This window comes from Bos taurus, chromosome 11 (assembly GCF_002263795.3).
Source record: "Bos taurus isolate L1 Dominette 01449 registration number 42190680 breed Hereford chromosome 11, ARS-UCD2.0, whole genome shotgun sequence".
NCBI lineage: Eukaryota > Metazoa > Chordata > Mammalia > Artiodactyla > Bovidae > Bos > Bos taurus.
The window spans coordinates 43,333,122-43,347,340 of NC_037338.1; the positions used below are offsets into that span (position 1 = coordinate 43,333,122).

Below are 14,219 nucleotides of genomic sequence, written 5' to 3' on the forward strand. Positions count from 1 at the left end.
AAGTGTATTTTTCAAAGGTCTCTAAGCAGGTCATAAAAATCTGCTCAGAGCTAAGCGTGGAATGTTCGGGTCTGATCCTACCAGCAAATTCTTTTAAACACCATAATAACCTGAATTTTGGTCATTTAGAAATGTACATAAGGGCTTCCCTGGGAGCTCAGTGGTAAAGAATCCCCTGGCCAGTGCAGGAGACACGATTCAATCCCTAATCCGGGAGGATACCACACGCCTGGGAGCAACTAAGCCCATGAGCCACAACTACTGAGCCTGTGCTCTAGAGCCCAGGAACTGCAACTACCGAGCCCTCCGAAGCACAGCCCATGCTCCACAAGAGAAACCACCACAATAAGGAGCCCGCACACCACAACTAGAGCCACAACTAGAGAAAAGCTCGCATAGCAGTGAAGACCCAGCACAGCCAAAAATTTTAAAATAAATAAATAAACAAACTGCAAATACACACACACACACACACACACACACACACATACACACACACGTGAAATAAACTCTCCAAGACAGCATTTCGGTTTTACAAAGTGGTTGGAGACACCTCCCACTTTTATTTATGTAAAGAATGGATGTGTTTAAAAGTTAACTTTGGTCCTTTTAAATGGGTGAAAAGAAGCGCCTGAGGCAGAAATAGGCCTTGTGATTCACCTTCAGTTTAAAAGTGCTAATTTCTGCTTCTCGGTGCCTTTATAACAATTTGTCCCAATCTGTAACATCAGAAAGCAGCTTTTCCGGTGAGAGGGGAGGAGAGGAGAGGGCCATCCCCTCACCCTGTAAGCGCCCCTCTCCTCGGACGCTGTCCAAGAGGGAGGCAGAGAAGAACAATCTGCAGGCGACACAGAAGCGGAGGGGCACCGCTGGTCAACAGTTCCTTCTGACGGAACACCCAGCATGGCCTGTCTCCTCTTGCACTGGGGCCTGAACGCACCTTCACCAGCCCTCTACACACTGGCTAAGCAGGGGAGAGGACTCACTCTGGAAAAAAGCCATTTGCTGTCTCATTCCTCATCTCTTCCCCAAAGCAGCATTCATATAACATAGAATTGCAAAGTTGGCCAGAAATGGGAACAAAATTGCAATTCAATGGCTTTTTTTTTTCCATTTTGTAAAATAATGGTAATAAATTAAATAATCAAAATATTTAGCTGTGTAAACTGGCTTCTGCCACTTGTGCAGTTACTTCTTTTCATGAGGAAGGTTGCTTTACATACCAATAGGTGTTTTTTAAATTATCTCAATGCCTATTTAGACATGCTGCTCCAGGAAGGTCTTCCAGTTTTGTTCAGTTGAAATTAATATTTGCTAATAAAAGAACTGTCGGGACTGTGAAGTAAACATTCATGTACCCAAAAGAACAGACTTTCCAATTTTCATTTGTGTGGTGTCCCTCTGCCCCAGTCAGTCATCCACCCTGTGTGGCCACAGCTCTGGCCAGAGTTGGACATTAAGCTCAGGGTGACAGCGCCCTCCTGAAACACAGAACATAGAATATTGAATTCATTCGTTTTTACCAGCTCTGTATGCTCCCAGCAAAAACAAAAACAAGGCGTGGGCTGGATTCTGCATTTACCCATAAAGTTTAAGGTGTTGGCTTTAAGAGCAACTGTCAGAAGGTGATTGTACTATAACCCATGAGGATAAGGGGGGCGACTCCAGAGGAAAAACTCAATCTCACACCTACTAAATTTTCATATTTATTTCAGGCATAAATGGATTCTAAAATTTTGTGGCTTAAGGAAAAAAAATAATAAAAGTTCAGTGAACACAGTAGAGGCTGGAATGCTGAGACATTTCAGCATGGAGATGTAGAAGCAAAGGTAGGGTTGTGGAGCTGACCTGGGTGTCTGTTCATGATCAGGGCTCAAACCAAATGCTGCCCATGGGATTATAAGGCAAGAGCAATGCCCCAGACCTACCTGGACCTTAGGTTCTCTTCCCGGGCCTTCTCTTCTGCCTCTGCCTTCCTTGCTCAGGAAGGCTCACACAGTCATTGAAAAATCGAGATTTTGAAAGATTTTCAAGGATCACCAAGTCAATCACTGAGAAGGAGAAAAATAAAAGGGAAAGAGTTGAGCATCACATGCGAGGGGACGTTCAATTCAAACAGCTCCTGGGGAGTTACAATTCTCCTTACAGGCTGAACAGTGGGTGCCTATGTGCCGCTGGCAAGCCCACAGCAGTTTAAGGCAATATTTTGGTCAGCAGGTGTAGACCCCAAATGAACAGTGGTTTAAGACCTGGATTGTGAGAGGCAGACATGTGCTGAAATTAGACGAGCATTCTCGGGCTATTATTTAACATTCTACATATGTGAGATCCAGAATGAAAGAATGAGAATTATCTTAAAATCCCTGCTAAAGCAGGGCCTGCTTTCTCTAGGCAATCTCAAGCTTTAGTAGTTCAGACAGATTCTCTAGCTGACAATTAATATTAATGGGTAGATTTCACAATGTGGCATTATCACACGGGAGATGGGTGGGCACACCATCTGGGTTTTGGCAGGTATTAGATGTAATCAAAGGGATTACTTGGCTCAGGGAGAAATAGAAAACCTTGGGTTTGTTTAGTCTCTTTCCTCTTTTGTTTGGACGCAGCTCTAGGTGTGCTTAACTATTTTCCCCTTGTCCTTTATTTGTGGTCGGGAACATCTCCAGGAGAAAACAAAACAAAATAAAAAGGGATGGACAACCCACAAAGATCGTTTGGATATGGAATTATGACCCATTTTCCCTTCTCACTAAAAATTCACCAAATATTTATTCCATGCCTACTGTGGATAAAGAGCTCTGCCAGGACACCTCCATCAGCTTTAGTTCAAACAAAACGTCAGTGTTCACAGGTCTATTTCTGGATACCGTAGGTGAAAGGGCACACTGAGTCCTCAAAAGATAATACACAATTTCTTGATCAATTTTTGCCCCCTTCCCTCCATTTGTCTCCATTCCCCACCTACCCACACACATACACACAGACATACACACACACAAGTATTTAGGAGATCAAGTGCTTTCCCAGTGATCCAGTGGTTAAGAATCTGCCTGCCAATGCAGCAGACACAGATTCGAACCCTGGTCCAAGAAGATCCCACATGCCATGGGGCAGCTAAGCCTGTGCACCGCAACCACTGAGCCCGCTCTAGAGCCTGCAAGCCACAGCTACTGAAGCCCACACGTTCTAGAGCTTGTGCTCTGCAACAACAGAAGCCACTGCAACGTGAAGCCCGCACACCGCAGTGAAGAGTAGCCCCCGCTCACCACAACTAGAGAAAGGCTGCGAAGAGCAACAAAGACCCAATGCAGCCAAAAAAAAATTCAAAGGGAGCTTCCAGCTCAGATTTTAGAAAAAATAATCATTTAATTGGATTGCTTATTGGAAACATTCAATGAACTAGACCAAGGAGCCTACACAGGTGTACATGTTTATTTCCAGTAAAAATAAACGAAGTTGTTGGTTGGTTAACACTAACACTTGATTAGGCAGTCTCAAGGTACCAGAACCCTTCTGATTGCTGCTGCAGGTAAACGTGTGAGTCTTACACTGAACTATGCTCTGATGATGAGTGCGAAGATGGCATGCAACCCAAGACATCCTACTCATGAAGAAGCACTTCTAACCCTCCGGTTTCCCTGTGGGACTGTCCTGCATCCCACAGATACATGCCCCGGGGACCCACAAGGCACTGTCTTTGCTCCATAGTCATCACCCATCCAGGGAAGACGGCAGCACCATCACCCCAGCCGTCACTGGCTGGTGAAGCAGCCCTCACCTGCAGGCCCTCCTCTGCACCTCATCGCAAGCAGACAGGACCACAAAAGAACCCAGGCTCTGTCAAGGTTACTTCTGGGTCTGATCATCTTGTCCCAGGAAACCCAGCATGTAGGATGTGTATACTTAGCCCTTTATTACAGGATGGTGATTATGACCCCCAATTTTCTGTAAACATGGCCCAAGGCTGAGACCACCTTGTCCCATTTGCAACAGTAGCAAGACAATACAGGATCCATTTCCTCTTTGCCTTCTTTACCATGTCACCTTACCACAGACAGTGCATCCTCTAGCAGCTCCCTAAGCAGCTAAAACAAACTCAGCTGACACCACTGTCTCTCTCCATCAGCTACTCCCAGGCATCTTTTCAGGTACAACAGGCATACACTCCACGCTTCATTTGCATTTTTATAAAATTGTGTTCTTAACAACACAACTGCATATTCAACTGCCTGGATCCACTTGAGATCTTAAAGCTGCATGTCCAAGAGGCTGGCAATTGACCTACACACACATCAGCACAGGTGGCTTTGGAAATGTAGGTTCATTAAGATTAAAGACAATGAAGAATTCAGTTCTTCAGCCACACTTCAGGCATGCAATTGTTACATGTGGCTGCTGCTGCTGTGACTGCTAAGTCATTTCAGTCCTGTCCAACATGTGGCTAACAGCTACCAAATACTGGACAGGGAAGAGGCCGAACACTTTCATCATCACAGAAACTTCTACTGGACTGTGAGGCTAGAGGATGTGAGGACAGAAGAGGGAAGTTTTCTCAGAGCCTGCAGAGACGAGCTTGGGGAAGCCAGGCCTCATGCTCATGGTTTTCACTCAAATCCACTCAAATATAAATGCCAGCATTTCCTCTGCAGACGTGACACCCAGAATTTCAATGGGAAGTGAAGCGGGCAGTGGTGAAAAACCTCCACGGTGCAGAATTCTGGGGCAAATTCTTTGCTAAATTCTGGGGGAAATTCTTTGCTAACGGGTGGAAGGGAAAAGAAGCTTCCTGGGCAGGCATTCGAGGGCGGTTCACACTCCCGCGCTTCCAGCTTCTCGACCATGACCCAAGCTCAGGTGGGGCCCAGCTGTCGCGGGTGTGAGAGCCCAGGACTCGGGTGGATGCCCGGCTGGCGCCGCGTGCGTCCAGCAGCCTCCCGCCGTGTCCTTTAGCACGAGGGCGGGCAGCGCGGGACAAAGGCTCAGGCAGGCGGCAGCTGCCAGGTTCGGCGCGCAGAGGCGGCCGCGGCCACCCGGGGCGCCGGCCGCCTCCGCGGCCCCGCGAGGGAGGCCGGGCGCCCGCCTTTGTCTGCGGCGCGCCGAGGGCCGGGTCCGCAGGAAGCGCGCGCCATCGTGCGGCCGGAGTCCGGCACTGCGCCCCTGGAGGCGCTGCGCGACCCTCGCGCGGCTGGAACCACCGAGCTTGGCCGGAATCCTCGTGGGGACCGCGGTGTGATTCCGGAGGCGACTGCTAGACCCGCTATGGCGCGTTCTATTAGATCATGCTGTGTGTTAGGCAAACACATGACCACTCTTGATAAAGGCAGCTGAGCCATGGCCAGCAGAAAAGGTAGAGGAAAGTGGACACACTTGTCTATGTACGATGAAAAATATCCAATAGCTATGATCACTAATATTTGTTAATATAGTTGCTTGCATATGCATGGAATGGAATATCTCCGGAATGTCGCAAAAGAAACTGGTTACAGTACTTTGCCCTGGTGACCTAAGGGACTCATGTGTCTAGGGGATGATTATGAGAGGGTGGCTCCTGATCCTTTGGACTTTCATAGGATGTACATGTATTTCCTGTATGAAACTAAAGCATTTAATAATATAAAGATATGGTGGATAGAATGTGTCTGTGGTGTGTACCATGTGCAAATGTGGAGCCAAAGAGAAGTAAATATAGTCATTAAACATTCCAGGTACTGCTCTCTGGAGACCCTGGGTCTCCAGGAACAACTCATCAACTGCCAGAAATGGAATTAACCATCATTTTCTATGTAATATGGCCAAGCACAGGTTTTCTCATCTTGAATGACCCTGTTCAGCAGGTGAGTCTCTTGTAGTCTTAGTGAGGATGCAAAATGTGTCTTGTCTCTTTATTGACTAAACTCCTCTCACATAATTTTTGTCTCAGAAAATGCTCACTGGGGGAGATTAGCAGAAAAGGAGTAGTTACCCTCTGACTTATTTTGTTTAATTTTTTTTTTTTTTCGGTGGCACCGCATGGCTTGGGGGATCTTAGTTCCTGACAGAGGGATCAAATCTCAGGGCCTCGGCAGTGAAAGTTCGGAGACCTAACCACAGAATACCCCACTGACTTATTTTAGGAGGCAGGACTGGAGTTGAAGCTCTCAGAAATGATAGTCTATCTCCCTCCAACCTAATCTTCTAACCAGTTAACCCCACTTTTCAGCATGGATTCCAACAAATTTAACCTATGAGGCCACATACCAAGTTAGAGAGCTTCCCAGGTAGCGTAGTGGTAAAGAATCCACCTGCCAATGCAGGAAACCCAAGAGAGGTGGGATCAATCCCTGGGTCAGGAAGATTCGCTGGAGGAAGAAATGGCAACCCACTCCAGTATTCTTGCTTGGGAAATCCCATGGACAGAGGAGCCTGGCGGGCTAGAGTCCATGGGATCCGAAAGAATCGGACACAACTGAGTGTGCACACACACACACACCAAGTTAGAATTGGTTATACTTAAGCTCCTTCCACTCTCCGCAGCCTTGACTCTGTGACATACTTGCAGACGTGGGCCTTATGAGATGGCCCCAGTCACTTAATGGGCCCCTGAGAGCATTAAATCCAGCCAAGGATCTCTACATGTGCACCAGGCCTAGAACTCCCCCAGGTAAGAACCACATCATTACCCTCTTGGTGAATCAGGGTCAGGTTCAATTTTGTTGAACCGAACTCTAAGCTGGTTCTTTATTGACCAGGAAGTGTTCTATGAGGTCACAGGAAATGATGGGGCGCACAGATTGTCAACCTTGCAGTTGGGATGAAAGACGTGTGGGCAACAGAACTGGCTTTAGAGCCTGAAGGATCATAAGGAAGACTTAAACTGCATGGTAAATGGGGGCAGCTAGAGTCGTGAGAGCAGGAAGAGCAGGGCCAGGAAGGCCTCATCTGGGAGAGAATCCACCTGGGCTGGGTAGAGGGGAGTATGTGTATACATATGTATACACATGTGTACCCGTGTGGGTTGGGGGGCATGGGCACATGTGTATGGTTGGGTCTGGACAGTGAGCACTCAGGAGCCCTGCTTCGCCTGCCTGCTTGGAGCAGATGGGCTAATCTGAGGAGCAGGTAAGAACTTCTTGACTCACTGCCGTGCATGCATGCATATAAGTCGCTTCAGTCATGTCCGACTCTTTGCTATCCTGCCAGGCTCCACTGTCCATGAGATTCTCCAGGCAGAATAACTGGTATGGGTTGCCATGCCCTCCTCCAGGGGATCTTCCCAACTCAGGGATTAAACTCGTGTCTCTTATGTCTCTTACACTGACAAGCAGATTCTTTACCACTAGCACCACTGGACTCAGAAATCTCTCAAACACAGAAGGGAGGTGGGAAGGGGAAACTTGAAAGGACAGCAAGAACTTGATCGGCATTTCCTCCACAGTGAGGGAGGGCATTCTGGGTGCATGTAAGAAGTGCACAAGGCAGGAGGCAGTCATGCTGGTTTTCCTGTTTTCTCTTTAGAACTCAGGGTGGGTGTGTCCTTCCCAGGTCTCTCTTGGACCTGCTTTGCCCTGCTTCCGGTGGGGTAGACCAAATAAATTGTAATAGTAAGGAGCCCACTGCTTGGAAAATCTGCCCAACAAACTGGAATGCACTTATAAAACCCTTCCCTTGGGAAAAGGGCCAGTTCCACACGCAGGGGCTTCTGAGCCAGATCCACTTTTTGAGCACCCACTGCCAGCAGGCATGATCTTCAGTTTGTTTTGTCGGGATCCCTGTGACCTAGGGGCTTCCCTGGTGGCTCAGACAGTAAAGAATCTGCCTGCAACCCAGGTTCAACCCCTGGGTCCATCCGTCAGATCCCTTGGAGAAGGAAATGGCAACCCACTCCAGTATTCTTGCCTGGAGAATCCCATGGACAGAAAACTGAGCAACTGGCACTTTCACTGTGACCTAAGGAGGGTAGCAGTGGACCCCACTCTCTCCACAGCTCCAGAGAAGACAGCATTTCCACACCACCATCAGTGTTTGGATGGACACGATCTTGGGAAACTGCTCACTAGTCGTGTTTTCTGCCTTGGTAAGTGGTTAAGATGCCTCTTGCCTGAATCAAAGCTGATGGACCATGTCAGGAGTCAGAGACGTCCTCCAGCCCCTAACCACTCCATATAACCTTCCTGTCTGCTCTCAGAAGAGAAGACTGTTGCTGTTGGCTCCTTGAGGAAGACTTGGGCCCCAGTGCCTGTCTTCCAGGTGGGGAAGCCCTTTGTCCTCTCCATGGGGGAGCCAGGAATCTTCAAAGGCTTGCTCTGGGCTCCCCCTGGGCTCCTGGCTCGTGGGAGGCCGAGGTTGGTGAGAATTAATTGTAAAGTGCATTGAGAGGCACAAATGAAAACCAGTCCCGCGGCGGAGAGATTATTACTGTTGGCAATTTGGGTTTTCTGAAATAGCTCTTAGGATTATGACTGTGGCAGCCGAAACCCCAGAGGTGAGCTCAAGGCTGATAGATTTTTGAGTGGCCCCATTTTGCTCAGCCTCCCTGAAGGTGAGCGAGACAGACCAGGTCCTGAGCTGGGTTGGGCTGGGAGTTGAGACCCCTCCAAGGGCTGCAGATGCAAGGCAGCTGAAGGCTGACCCCCACGTTCTTGAGAGAGGGTCCCCAGACTTGCCAGCATAATTTCCTTCTCACTTCACTGTTCCCTTTCCCGTCTGAACTGGCAGGTGACCTACGGGGGAGCCGCGTGCAAATTGATTCGGAGGCGATCGATGGCTAGGGGCGCGGCCCAGCTCGCTGCCGTGTCACTGATCCTCTCCAAATCGATTCACACACCGTTTCTTCTCCACACACCTGCCACGTCAGATGGAGAGGCATCAGTGAAGTGAGAAGAAAATCATGCGTTCCTTCCTTAGGTCTGTGTTGCCGCCGCCGCCACGGAGCCGGCTGCTCCTGGCTCTCCATGGGCTCCCTGGCCGCCAACACGCACCTCGGGGAATTGGGTGTCCCTTCCATGCACATGGAGAAACAACCCAGGAGGCAAGGGAGCTGCCCGGATGCTGGCCTTGGCACCACCCCACGGAGGCCTCTGAATCACCAGACCACCAAGATCCCCCTCTCCCACCACACAGGGCTCCTAGGGCCTTTGCTCCCAGCTTTTTGTTTACTCTCTTCAAAGACCATTGTGGACCAACCTATAAACAGACCACTTACTTGTTGGAGCCAGAGTCATTCAATATTTGAAGTCAGTTCATCTGAATGAATTCATGCATCCATTCATCCACTGGACCAATCTCTGTAGACGCCCCCAACCCCAGAGCACCCAGTGCTGCCCTGAGATCAGGCTGGCTCCTCAGGCTTCTAAATTATCACCAAAACAATCTGCTTTGGAGAAGACAGACCAAGGTCCTAGGAGCACCCAAGAATAGCCTGAGCCAACATAAATCAGAGAACAAGTCAAATAATGGAAAGATTCCTGCAGCAATTTAACGCACACCTCATCGACTTACTGCAGTTCTGTTAGTCCCCTCACTGTGTTACTGGGCTGCTAGGAGATGAGTTTGCACAGAGAGAAACAGACTGTCACTAAGCACAGTTCTTTCAGAGCAAGACTTTCTCAATGAAGGAAGCAGTGCATTTTACATTCTGGTGCAAACAGTTCTTAAATCTGTGCTTTGAGTCAGGACCACCGAATCCATTAGTGCTGCAGTCCAGGGGGTCGCGAAGAGTCGGACACGACTTAGGCGACTGAACAAAAACACTGTAGGCATAGTGCTTTGGCCCCCAAACACTTTTAGGGACTCTGGTAGGCTGAATAATGTCCTCCTCCCCCAAGAGGACCACATTCTAATTCCCAGAACCCATGGACATGACATGGCAAAAGGGACTGCGCAGACGTGATTACACTAAGGAGCTTGAGATGGGGAGATGATCTGGATTAGCTGGGTGGGCCCCAAATAATCACAGAGGCTCTTATAAGAGGGAAGCAGGAGAGGAAGGGTTAGAAAAGGAGATGGAATGATGGAAGCAGAGTTCAGAGACTCAGAGAGAGGTTTGAAGATGTTCATCTGCTGACTTTGAAGACAGAAGAGGCACAAGCAACGAGATGCACACAGCCTCTAGAATCTCAACACGACTTTCTCCAGGAGGAGCCAGACCTGCCAACACTTTGACTTCAGCCCAGTGAGACAGACTCTGGACTTCTCACCTCCAGAACCATAAGCTAATAAATTTGTGTTACTTGATGCTGCTAAATCTGTGGTCATTTGTTATAGCAGCCATAGGAAACTAACAAGAAGAAGTGAAGTCGCTCAGTCATGTCTGATTCTTTGCAACCCCATGGACTTTAGCCCACCGGGCTCCTCAGCCCATGGGATTCTCCAGGCAAGAATACTGGAGTGGGTTGCCATTTCCTTCTCCAGGGGATCTTCCCAACCCAGGGATCGAACCCAGGTCTCCAGCATTGCAGGCAGACGCTTTAACCTCTGAGCCACCAGGGAAGCCTTGTTAGGAAACTAACAAGGGAGTCCACAAAAATGTTTTGGCTTCTTTTCAGAAGAAAAAAGAATGAATTTTTAAGGTTAAATAAGATGTTTTAACATTTTTAAGATGTTGTATATTATTATTTTTTAATATTTATTTAGTTTGCTGTGCCAGATCTTAGTTGCAGCATATGGGATCTAGTTCCCTGACAAAGGATTGGAAGCCACGATGTGACCCTGCTTCAGGCAGCAGTAATCATGAGAATTTTAGCAATTCTAGAAGGATAAGACAGCACAGATCCAATGCAGAACTAAACAATCCATTTCACCACCAATCTTAAAACAACCGTTCTGGCTGCTTATTGTAAATCCTTCAAAACCCAATATTTTAAAATAGAATTTAAAACTGAGCTAAATTTATTTGTCAGAGTACATCCAAGTGACTTAGTTATAATAAGAGAGCCTGGGTCTGCCTCTTTTTTATACTATCTTCTGTTGTACAGAAAAGGGCTTCCCTCAAAATTAATGGTGTTTCCATATTTATAAACAAGAATTCCTTTTGTATGAGAAGCCCCCTTGGAGATTTCTGGATTGCCTAGAAGCTAAATAAACTAAAAGTTGTTGTTTTTTTTTTTTTAATTTAAATTCTTTAATCCTGCTTCTGCCTGTTCTTGAGCCACTGAAATCAAGATTCTCCCACGGGCAGAGAACCAAAGCAGTTCCTCTCAGCAAACTCTTTGACTTACTGTCCAGGTTCTGACACATTCCTCTGCCAACAGAAAATAAGTGAGAACTCTTCCAATGAGCGGTGGCACCTCTTCTCATTTGTAGAAGGGAGTGTCAGCCTGAAACTAGTGGCCAAGTGTTTTGACGCAAAAAGCAAGAATTTCAGGCCAACTGCAGCCAAGTAGGCTATTCTTAGATGTGCATAGGAGGCTGAGAGGTCTCTGTGTGGGTTGTTGGGAAGTGGTTAGGGATTTGTGACTTTTAAGTGGCTCTTGAAAAATGTTTAGAGATGAACAAGCCCCTGCGAATCCCATTCATCACAGATGCTCAGTACCCCCTGACATTCAGAGCCCTTCTCAAATAGCCACTGGTTTTTAAGGTCTTCCTCAGCCACTCAAGTATCAGCGTGGACTGACCTTCCCACTCCTGATCGCTTTACTCAGGACCGTATTTGTACAATCTGTTTAGGCTGCTACAAAAAAGTACCACAGACCAGGCACCTCATACCCCATGGAAATCTACTTCTCAGGGTTCTGGAGGCCAAGGAGTCTGAGATCAAAGTACCAGCAAAGTCACAGACATGTGGAAGGGACTTAAGGAACTCTTTGGAGCCTCTTTCATAAAACATTCATTCCATTCATGAGGGCGCCAGTCATTACTTAAACACCTCCTAAAGGTCCCACCTTTTAATACTATCATCTTTAGGGGTTAGGATTCCAACACATGAGTTTGGAGGAGACGCCAACATACAGACCATGGCAGATGACGTCCTAAGTAGGACGTGGAGGATACCTTTGTGGAGTCATGTTGACACGGTCTTCACCCTGGTTGATTTTCCAGAAGTGTCTTCCGAGGTAATTGCTGACTAGCTGTGGAACTCTGGGCCAATGGTGTTCTGTGGACCTCAGTTCCCATGACTTTAAAATGTATATGGGCCATCGGGAGCACATAGATGTGAGAGGAGGGCTGGGATAAATCAACAGGGAGTGGAGAGAACCAGGGGACTCCAGAGACTGCCAGTGTGCCCAGCTTGCTTTATACGATCTCTTGCATCCATGTAGACTTTTATTTTCTTCTTTCCTTCTGCCTAGACTGGACAGGGCCCTTTTGCTGTTTCTTAGTTGAGTTATCTCCTCCAACAAGATTCTGCAACTCCCAACTCCTCCCTCATGTTCACAGGAACGGCTGGAACCCTCAGTCAGTGCCTACTCTCGTGAAGAGTGCCAGCACCTGACATGTGGGCCACCCTTTTGGAACCTACTTCTCCATTCCCCTGTAATGCTACTTGTGTCCCGCTTTATAAAACGGCAACAGAGGGTGGAGAACTGAGGACTTGGGCAGTCTCCAGACAACTCAGGGCAAAAGCATCACGATTGAGAGGGAAGATTTCTGGCTTAAACTACTCAAATAATTGCTCAGCTGCGTACTTCAGAATGTAGCAGCAGAAGCATTTTGTCTTTCAGCCTTCAGGACATGGCTATGAGATCATCATGGCTCAAAGTCCTTCAAAACACTTACTATTTGCCGAATAGAGGTGGCAAGCTGAGTAGATCAGGCGTGGGGAGAAGAGCTGCTATTCTATTTTGGGAACTCGCGTGTTCACAAAGAGCCAGGTCTTGGAGACACAGTGGTAGATCTGATGTCCTCATGCCTTTGACATCTGAGCAGGAGCTGCTGGAGTCCCATCACATTGAAGAGCCACTTGAAAAGGCTTCATGGTTCGGGATGCTGTGCTTCCTTCCACAACCACTGCCTTCAGTCTCTGTGAGGCTCTTGTTGGCTTAAAGGCTACCAGGACCTCCGAAGGTGTTTTATCAGTCTCTCACAGGGTCAGTCCCTAACAGACTAAGCCGAAAAGAGAGAGAAGTAAATAAGCTTAACAAGCTGCTGAATGTTGGTGTCTCAACCAAGTCACTCATCATTCTATTTGGAAGCAGCGTCTCTTTGGACAGGCTGGGCAGAGTGGGGGCTGTCTCCTTTTTTTGTGACAGGAAGAGAGGTGTATCATTGAGCAATTACAAAACAGTGTAATTTCCATAACTGTGCAGATTCATTCATATTGTTAATTCCATGATGTGTGTTTACAGTAATGCAAGGACTGGAGATAAGCCTTGTAAAGATGACCCTTGTGTTCAAAACTCCCATTTCCTCATCTCTCCCTTTGAAATTAATCCGAAGTCAAAAAAAGAAATGTGTTGCCAAAAGAGAAGTGTCCAGAAGTATGGTTGGAGTAAGAAGAAACTCAGGAGAAAGAATCTGAGTCTACAGTGGGGTCCACAAAGACCAACTTTTGGCATGGCAACCCACTCCAGCATTCTTGCCTGGAGAATCCCATGGACAGAGGAGCCTGGCGGGCTACAGTTCATGGAGGCACAAAGAGTTGGACATGACAGAAGTGATTTAGCACACACGCATGCAAACTGAGACTAGCAGAGGCAGAAAGATTAATAAGAAAATTTTTACTTCCTCCAGTGCTATTATTTGAGATTTGTTAAAAGTAAGAGAGTATACTTTATTTACCCAGATATGGGTTGTTTAAAACATGGGAAGTATAAAAATATCTAGATTTTTTTTTAACTGAAGTATAGTTGATTTACAATGTTTCAGGCATACAGCAAAATGATTCAGTTTTAAACACACACACACATATATTCTTTTTCAGATTCTTTTCCATTATAGGTCATTACAAGGTATTGAATATAGTTTTATTTCCTATGCAGTAGGTCCTTGTCATTTATCTATTTTATATATAGTAATACCTAGATATTTTGAGGGAACTTGGAATTGTGAGGTGTACCAATATCCTTCTTCTAATGCTGCAGAAATTCCACAAGTTCATAAATTTATTTAGCAAATGACTCTCTATTCAGCCATTTCCTATGGGACCTTGGACAAATCCCTTCCCACTTTTGGACCTGGTATCTTCATTTGTAAATAGAAGAGGAAAGGTGGTCAGATTGTATGGTTTTTAATCTCTACTTCATGTCTTGAGTTCTCCGAGTCCTGTGAAATGTTTTGAGAAATTGCGCTCATTTGTACCTAAG

The 14,219-nt window shown here is 47.0% G+C and overlaps 1 long non-coding RNA gene across 1 annotated transcript; it reads right to left on the bottom strand.

Moving 5' to 3' along the window:
* Positions 1-524: 524 nt before the first annotated feature.
* On the bottom strand, positions 525-9,744 carry LOC104973361 (uncharacterized). The gene is made up of 3 exons (XR_001501319.3): positions 9,182-9,744; positions 1,929-2,051; positions 525-1,481 (listed from the first exon to the last, which is right to left on the bottom strand). It is a non-coding gene; the product is annotated as an uncharacterized lncRNA (long non-coding RNA).
* Positions 9,745-14,219: the final 4,475 nt, after the last annotated feature.